The sequence below is a fragment of the Dendrobium catenatum genome, unplaced genomic scaffold, assembly GCF_001605985.2.
Source record: "Dendrobium catenatum unplaced genomic scaffold, ASM160598v2 fragScaff_scaffold_370, whole genome shotgun sequence".
Taxonomy (NCBI): Eukaryota; Viridiplantae; Streptophyta; class Magnoliopsida; order Asparagales; family Orchidaceae; genus Dendrobium; species Dendrobium catenatum.
In genome coordinates, this window is record NW_021318832.1 from 3,325,831 (window position 1) to 3,335,889 (window position 10,059).

Sequence of the window (10,059 nt, forward strand, 5' to 3'; positions counted from 1 at the left end):
AGGGCGAGGGTCGCTCGCTTACCTCAACATAGGTATCGTGCCAGTTGCCCCTCCTACCACGCGCAATATAGGCGTGCATAGGTAGACCGCCAACCCGACACGTTAGTCGAGATAAGAGGGCGAGGGTTGCTCGTTTACCTTGTCGTAGGTATCGCGCCAGTTGCCCTTCCTACCACGCTAAGAAAAACGTGCATAGGTGGACCACTGACTCACCACGCATGACGAGGTAAGAGAGCGAGAGGGGAGGCGACTGTCCGTCTCGTCGTAGGCGTCGGACCGGGGTCCCATCCCACCACGCGCAATAAAGGCGTGTATAGGCGGTTTTCCGGTCCGTCATACACGTCGAGGACAGAAGCCTAAGTTCAGAGGGTTATACCTTCGGGGCCGGTGGACCGGCGATGGAGGCTCGGACGTCGAGGCAAGGAGGAAGAGAGCACTGCACCAATATGGATATGTTGCATACCTTCGTGTACTAGTCGTTGGTAAGACTGCTGGCGAATGAATGGTAAATTGACTTGACTTTCATCAAGTTCAAGAACTCGCTCTTCAGTGTAGTGTTGATAGACACGATGATGTTGGGATGTCCAACCATCCTCATATAAAGTCTCTGTTGGCACTAAATTGACCCGTCTTCTTTGTGAAAGTTGTAGTTCTGCTTCAGGATCTAGTTGGCTCTCTAGTGTTGCTTGATACTGACGTCGTCGAGGCAACCTTCTTTGTAGCTCATAGGCCATTTGTGATCGAAGCCTATAGCCTCGTATTTGATCTTCTGCTGTTTCTGGTAGGATTGGTGCAGTAGTTCGTTCTGAAAGAGTTGTAGTCCTTGTAGAACTCATTTTGTTCTTCTTTGTTCTTCAAGGAAAATTTTCTTTGGATCTTTGAAGACAAAAAGTTGTCCTTTGTTTTGTGTTTTGATAATTTTTCATTCGTTGCCCCCAAGATTTAAAGCCTGTAATTTATCTTGTAATGATGCTAATGATTGTTCAACCTACAGGCTGGGGAGATGAGCCATCTTTACCCCCACCATCGCCCCCATCCTCTTCACCAAGCCAAACATGTTTCACACTCCAAAACCACTTGGAAGAATTTGATTACCCACAACTCAAGAAAATGGTAACAAAAGCAGAAAACCTTTATGCATCTGTATCCTCTAACTACCTCCCACCAAATGAACCAGTTATGGGACCCGTCAATTATCCCCCTGCAACCTCCTTGGCTGCAAAGCCCGATGCATCCTCTTCTTATCCATTTCAGTATTACAAGCCAAAGTCTTCAAATTTCCGAAAGACTTATCAATCCAATATGTGGACCCTGCCATCAGCCCACAATAATCAAGGTGTCCTACTTATCTTACCTGATGATTTCTCTCTATATAATGATGTAATTTCCCGCTGGGAATCCATCACATTAAATCTGCTTAGTGAGAAGCAATTTCCGGACAATCGATCCAAGGTATTATTCATTGAAAATTTACTCGGAGAAATTGAGAAGAAAACTTGGATACAATGACGTATGGCATTCGAACCTGAATTTGAGCATCTCATCAATATTGCCGATGATCCTCAAAATGTTCTGTCCCAAATCAGACAAATCATCACTCTGGAAGATCCCTATCAAGGATCAACAGAAGAACAAAATCGAGCATATCTAGATCTTGAAAGATTATCTTGTGATCAAATCAAAAATATGTTCGAATACATGAATGATTACAAAGTCTTGGCCGCAAAATCCGAAAGAATGTACATCAGCTCCGAATTATCCGAAATTTTTTTTAAAAAGATGCCACCAATTCTTGGAGAAGAAGTTGAAAAAGCCTTTAAAGAACGCCTTCCAGGGAATACCATTGGGGTATTACCACGCATCAAATTCACTTATCAATACTTAGCTGATCTTTGTAAAAAGGCAGCCATTCAAAGAGGAATCAAAGATTTATCTATCTGCAAGAAGATCCCTGTACCTGGATACTATAACCAACAAAAGAAGTATGGATTACGAAAATCCAAAAACTACAAAGGCAAACCACATGATTCCCATGTTCGAGTGATCAAAAACAAAAACAAGCCTCGGAGTACCAAGTGTCGTTGCTACATCTGCGGAGAGGAAGGTCATTTTGCTCGAGAATGTAAAAGTAAACAAGGAAATATGGCCAGAGCAGCCATAATTAGCAACTTAGACCTCCCAGAAGAATATGATATACTATCTGTAGATCTTGACGAAGAACCATCAGATGCTATTTGTAGCATTTCAGAAGGCGAAGGCGCAAATACACTAGTGCATATTCGGAATGCACTTGAAAATACTCCAGACGAATTCCTATTTATGATGAAAGAAGATCTAGGATGGCGGCAAAAGGTAACCTTAAAACCTGAGCAGGAATCATGTACAAATGAATGGGAATTCAACAAACTCATTCAAGGAACTTTTGCCAAATGCACATATTGTGCAATAAATTCTAACAGCAAGATGAGAATGCACTGTCCTCTATGTAAAATAACGGCATGTCCTATGTGTGCCTTTTTTTACTTCTCTATAACAATTCCCAAAGAATTAATGCTCCAGCCATATCAAACCAGGGAGAAGTTGATTCACGAGTTAATCAAATATTCAGATCACTTCGTCGAAGAAAACCGACGATTGAAAGAACAAATTGAAAAACTTCTGTCAGAACAGTTAGAGCAATCCCGAAAAGAATTACAAGACCATGATGCAAGCAGATCATTGAGAACGAAGAAGCAGAAGTTCATGAAGCTAAAATCATGACCAAAATTGCTAAAGAAAGTGCAGAAAAATCATCGAAGGTATTAAATCGTCTATACAATATCATAATCCATATCCATTCTTGAAATACCTTGATGTTCCAGGATTTAACAATCCGAGCCTTTCAGACGACGGGAGCCAACTCATGTTGTGCAAATACAAAGGACATACCCGAAAGCCTGCCCCGAAGAACCCTGAATACGAAACAACATTCAGTGGGGTAAATTCTGTAAACCAAATCACGAATGATGAGTAAAGAATGCGCTCAAATGATAATAGGCGATAACAAATTCCGAATACCGACTAATAATACTGGCTTTGATATGAGCAGTAGGATAGGAAATACAAATGGCTTTTAGGACTGTATTTCTTACGCAAGCTTAAACGGCGGAGTTCGAATTGAAGGTATATGATCACTTTTTACAAAGAAGATCACACAGTCTATACCACACCAGACCTTGAAATTCTCGCAAGCAAACTAGGAAGATGAACCAATTATGATATTTACACCTCGTTACACCAGAATGGATATACAAAAATGCTGATCTCATCCATTCTTAACCAAAAAATTCTAGGGCCAACTCCTGCACTGATTAAAGAACAGTGGCTTCATTGGTGATGAAGTCCTCTTAAGCATTGGGCGAAAAATCAAGGTAATATTGTAAATTAGAAATTATTAATCCAGATCTTACGATCCAAGACAAAACCATTAAAGGCATTCAAACCATTAATGCAAAACAATTCAAGCGCCATATTGAAGAATTACTACAAAATAAAGGTCACTCAAGACCAAGCCCAGCCAGACACATGAAGCGATGGCATGATTTGTTCACCATAGTCAGGTACTTCTGATATGATCCTAACTTCAGGGCAAGAAATCAAAGGGAAAGAAAGAATGGTATTCAACTATCGATCAGTCAACGACAACACCTATAAAGACCAATATTCATTACCAAAAGAGAAATAAATACGTGTTGCTAAATAGGAAAATTGGAATACAGTAAAAATGCTACTCCAGTTCGATCTCAAAGCGGCTTCTATCAGGATAGCATGCATACCAGACCCATTGAATGGACGACCATTCATTAGCCCACACAGGTCTTTACGAATGGATTGGTAACTGGCCATTCGGACTCAAAAACGCGCCAGCTATCTTCTAGGAGAAAGATGGAATAAATGTTTTTGAAAATTGCTACTGAATTTCTTGTTGTTTATATTGACGACATTTTAATCTTTTAGGCAAACACAAGAAGCTGAACTAGAAGACACTTGGAAGCTTTCTTAAAATCGTAGAGCCAAGAAGGCTTGATCCTATCAGCCAGTAAAATGAAGATAGCAGAAAAACAAATCGAGTTCCTCGGAGCAGTCGTCGGAACAATAAGATCAAATTACAGCCCCACATTATCAAACGAATAGCCAATTTTTCACTCAAGGAGAAACAAGGGCTTCAATCATGGTTAGGAATTCTCAATTATGCTCGGAATTATATTCCTAACCTTGGTATTTTACTAGGTCCATTATATGAGAAGACCTCGCCCCATGGAGATAAAAGAATGAAGGAACACGACTGGCAATTGATCCGAAGAATTAAAAACCTTGTACAACAACTACCAGATCTTGAAATCCCACCAGAGGACGCCTACATAGTACTAGAAACAGACGGCTGTATGGAAGGATGGGGAGGCGTCTGTAAATGAAAGAAACACAAACGAGATCCTAAATGCACTGAAAAGGTTTGTGCATATGCTAGCGGAAAATTTGCTACCCTCAAATCCACAATCGATGCCGAAATCCATGCCTGTATGGAAACAATGGAAGCCTTAAAAATTCATTATCTTGACAAATCCGAAATAACTCTCCGAACTGATTGCCAAGCTATCATAGCCTTCTACAACAAATCAGCAGCCCATAAATCATCTAGAGTACGATGGCTATCCTTTACGGATTATATCAACGACCTCGGCATCTCAATCCGCATCGAGCACATTGAAGGCAAAAATAACATCCTCGCCGACAACCTTTCTCGACTAACGTTTATTTTATGTGCAGGAACCCTATCAGGACAATCATCACAAGTATTGCTCACAGGATGGAACCAACTCAACGAAGCACAAACTCTCGCCGAAAAGGAAAAGAAGCAGCTTCTGCTCGTCCAACAGATCCTAAAACACGAAGGGCAAGAGAAGGCACTGATGATCACACACAAGATTACAAAGAATTCGCTCGATAGTACTTCCAACATAGATCAACAGATCCAACAGCAGCAGAACTCAAAAAAATCTTCAATGAAGAAGACCAACCCAAGCTAAAGCCAACAGAACAAGAACGAACCAGATTACACAAGGAAGACTTGCACCGCGAAATCCTACATCAAACACTTCAATACCCAATTGATGTCACCTACCAAGGTCAACTTAGAGGTGCAGCCCAAAGAGTTGAAGTTGAATAGACCTATACAGTCGTCACTGAACTCAGAAGCATTTTGGTAGCCTAGATATTAGGAAGTTAGGCATACTAAGCATAGACAGTTAAGATACTGCTTGATACGATTGTATTGGTATTCTTTTGGGATTTCTTTGGCCTAGAAAATTTTATGTGAACCTGTTAATTTTATTCGAAAGTCTAGGTGCCTTGAGAAATCTTGTTAGGTATATACAAAATCTAGTTACCATGGTGGATCATTTGGAGTTCTAGTTCTAAGTTTCTTGAGATGACTTCTTGGTAGATGGTTAGGAATATGCATTCTGTTATTTTTTGAGTTTATCGTTATGTATTTGGATACATAGTTGGCAGATATGCAGTTGTTTCTGTATGTTTTGGTGTATAGGTAGTACGGGCTTCTGTGCTTAGTGAGCGACTTCGTTGGATAGGTCTTTAAACGGATTCACTCTGGGCTGCATTACTATTAGTTGTTATCTTGGTTTAGGAAATGTATACAATGGAGTTTTGAAGTGGTGTGTTTATGTTGGATTAGTGTGTTCATTAGTATATGCCGCTTAGTGTAATTATGGTTTCGTTCTTGTTTGTTAGCTTTAGATTGAGGTTGGTTTCTATCATTGAAGATGTGTTTTTGTAGTAATCTGTCTGCTGTTGTTAGGAGTCTGTTGAATCTGTTTGTTTTGTGGGAATTTTGTATGAATGAGGGATTCGGTGTGTATTTGTGTTGTGGTGTGACTATATTTCAATTAGTTGCATTTCTGTTTCGATCTTTACCTCTTAGTTTTGATTTTTGTGGGTGATTTAGTTGGAACGGAGGAGTTGAGTCTGCTTTCATTTCCTTTTACGGGCTTGAGAGATATAATGTAGTGCTTGCGTTTGTAGTCTTTGGTCTTAGTTCTGTGAGTTTAGATGGCCATATTTGTGATATTAGGTGTGGCTGTGAGGTAGTGGTGTGCTGCGACATAATGATAGACGTTAGTTCTTCGATGAAGTGATTGAATAGCGGCTGAGGAGTTATATATTTATTTGCTTTTAAAATGTTTTCTCGTGCGGATATGATTCCCGCATCGCGGGGTAGCGAGCGTGCGCGTTTTGATGATAAAATTTAAGTCTAAAAGCATTTGTTAATCGTTTAAAGGATCTGCTCATCTTTGTATCTGTTGAAATTTATGGCTTTGGCTGGGGACTTTTATTTGTTGTACGAAAGAGGACTGTTATTGATAGTTTTTGGGGTTCAATGCAGTTCGGGGAATGATATTATTTTTGATTTTTGTTCAGATGATGACATTTTATTTAATAGGTTTCTTATGGGTGGTTTACATTTATGAGTTGTTTCATGTTTGATTTTGGCATCGTGATGTTTTGGGGTTTTTATTTATGGAGAGGGTTTAGAAATTTTCAGATAGAGATATGGCATATAGTTACCTTCTGGTTTTTTGAGTGGCATTTAGGATTCGGGTTTGGTGGGTTTCTTCATATTTTGAGATTATTAGGACGCTCCCTTTCTTTTGCTAATTTATGCGCAGTCTGTTTATTAGATTAGTTTGCTCCGGTGTCGAAAATATGGTGGATGTGGTTGTTACTCTGGTTGGCGTTGAGGTTATCAAGATTTGGATAGTTGTTTAGTAATGGATCAAGGTTGATTTTTGAATTTATTCGGAGAGTACATATATTGCTTGATAGTTCCGTTCTTTTATTCTTTGTATATTGGCTTTTTCATATAGTAGGCTGGTCTGAGGTTTTTTTTCGAATATGGATAAATGGATTTATTGGGAGATATTGTATTTATGAAAGGTCTTAGTGTTGAATTTATATTTATTTTCGGGTCATAATTGAGAATTTGTTTTGCTTATAACATGTTACTATGAAGCTGGGCTTGTTTATCCTTTGAGTTATGTCTATTGGAAATATTGTGTGGTTTGTTTTGGGTAATGTGAGAGAGTGTATTTGATCTGTTATTTGTTGCAGACAGACTGATCCGGGAATTTCGATTTGTTTATATCTGATATTTTTATAGTCTTTTACTCGTGTGATAGTGTACTGTAGGCTTCTTTCGTAGGTCAGACGAGGTTGTTATTTATAGAAGATTTCAAAGTTTGTCTTTGTATGTTTAGACCTCGTGAATTCAATTTCTGCTGGTATTGGCTTGATAAGATTGGATAGAGTGTCAGTCTATTTATAACAACAAGAAATTCGAGCAATTTTCAAAACATTTATCCATCTTTTCCCCCTAGAAGATAGTGGCGCGTTTTTTGAGTCGAATGGCATTACAACATTGTAAGACTGTTGGGCTTAATGAATATGTCGTCATTAAATGGAGTCTGGATGCATGTATGATAGAAGCGCTTTTGAGATGCTTGGAGTAGATTTTACCTGTTTCCGATTTTCTTTAGCAACGTATTTATTCCTGGTAATGAATATTGGTCTTTATAGGTGTTGTCATTGACTGATCGGTAGTTGAAGACCATTCTTTCTTTCCCTTTGATCTCTTGCCCTGAAGTTGGGTCTATAGAAGTACCTGAGTTAACAATCATTGCCATTGTTCTGTGTCGACTGGAGCTTGGTCTGATAACCTTTATTTTGAGTAATTTTTTGATATGGCTTTTGAATTGGTTTTGCATTAATGGTGTGACATGCTTTAACAGTTTATCTTGGATTGTAAGATCCGGATTAATAATTTCAAGTTTGCATGTTACCTGATTTTTCGCCCAATGCTTAAGGGGGTCATTGTCAATGAAGCCACCGTTCTTTAATCGATGCATTTAGGATTGGTTAATAATTTCAAGTTTGCATGTTACCTGATTTTTCGCCCAATGCTTAAGGGGGTCATTGCCAATGAAGCCACTGTTCTTTAATCGGTGCAGGAGTGGCTAGAATTTTGTTAGGAATGGATTGAGATTAGTATTTTTGTATGTCCATTCTGGTTGTAATGAGGTGTAAATATCATAGTTGAGTTCATCCTCTTCGGTTTGCTTGCCGAGAATTTCAAGGTCTGGTGTGGTATAAACTGGTGTGATCTCTTTATAAAAAGTGATCATATTACCTTCGATGCGAACTCCACCATTTAAGCTGCGTAGGAAGTTTCAGCCTAAAAGCATTTGTATTCCATCTTTACTGCTCATATCAAAGCAGTATATTTGCGGTATTCGGAATTTGTTATCGCCTATTATCATGGAGCCATTTTTCACCTTCATGCGTGATTGGTTTACAGAATTTACTCCACTGAATGTTGTTTCGTAATTCAGCTGTTCTCGGGCAGCTTCTGGTATGTCGTTCGTATTTGCGCAACATGATGTTGCTCCCGTGTCAACAATGGCTCGGATGTTGAATCCTGGAACATCAGGTATCTCAAAATGGATAATGATATTGTACAGACGATTTAATACCTTCTTGGATGGCTTTTCTGCACTTTCTTTTGCAATTTCGGTCATAATTTTGGCTTCATGAACATCTGCTTCTTCGTCTCCCAGTGATCTGCTTGCATCGTGGACTTGCAATTCTTGTCGGGATTGCTCTAATTGTTCTGACAGAAGTTTTTCAATCTGTTCTTTCAATCGTCGGTTTTCTTCGACGAGGTGATCTGAATATTTGATTAATTCATGAATCAACTTCTCCCTGGATTGGTATGGTTGGAGCATTAATTCTTTGGGAATTGTGATAGAAAAGTAAAATAAGGCACACATGAGACATGCCGTTATTTTACATAGAGGACAGTGCATTCTCATCTTGCTGTTGGAATTTATTGCACAATAAGTGCATTTGGCAAAAGCTCCTTGAATGGGTTTGTTGAATTCCCATTCATGTGCACATGATTCTTGTTCAGGTTTTAAGGTTACCTTTTGCCGTCATCGTAGATCTTCTTTCATCATAAATAGGAATTCGTCTGGAGTATTTTCAAGTGCATTCCGAATATGCACTAGTGTATTTGCGCCCTCGCCTTCTGAAATGCTACAGATAGCATCCGATGGTTCTTCGTCAAGGTCTACGGACAATATATCATATTCTTCAGGGAGGTCTAGATTGCTAATTATGGCTGCTCTGGCCATATTTCCTTGCTTACTTTTACATTCTCGAGCAAAATGACCTTCCTCTCCGCAGATGTAGCAGCGACATTTGGTACTCAGAGGCTTGTTTTTGTTTTTGATAACTCGAACATGGGAATCATGTGGTTTGCCTTTGTAGTTTTTGGATTTGCGTAATCCATACTTCTTTTGCTGGTTATAGTATCCAGGTACAGGGATCTTCTTGGTTATGTAGCCGACTCTATGTAGTGGGATAAAGACTTGATACTGTTGTATAAACTTGACTTGTTGCTCATTTTGATGAAAGAACATATTGATTTACATGAGAGCTGAATTTAGGAATGAAAATACTCTAATTATATTATGTCTAAATCCCAACAAAATTTTCTTATTCATACTAGTAATTTAAATAAGTAAATCAACGAATAAATGAGTAAAATGAAATTGGATAACAAAATTGCATGCCATTTGAATTTGCATTATAGCATGCACAGAGCACGCACAGAGAACGCACATAACACATTATTTTGCTTTGGTATGCCTTGCCATTCAAATAGTGTATGTGGTGTGCAACGTTATGTTATGGTTAGCACATGCTTAATTCATCCCAAATATTTTACTCAAGATCGTCGGTGAAACAAATTATAGTAACAAGATAATTTAAAGCTAAATAATCTTTAGTTAGAAAATAGGTAAACTTTGATTAAAATTCTAACACATCACATTTATGTTGTTTTAAATCCTTAAACTGGTGATGAAATTGATTTTTGTATTTATCAAATGATAAATATTGTTCCTTAACCTTGCACACCAGTCCATGGAGATTGTATAGCAACACCCC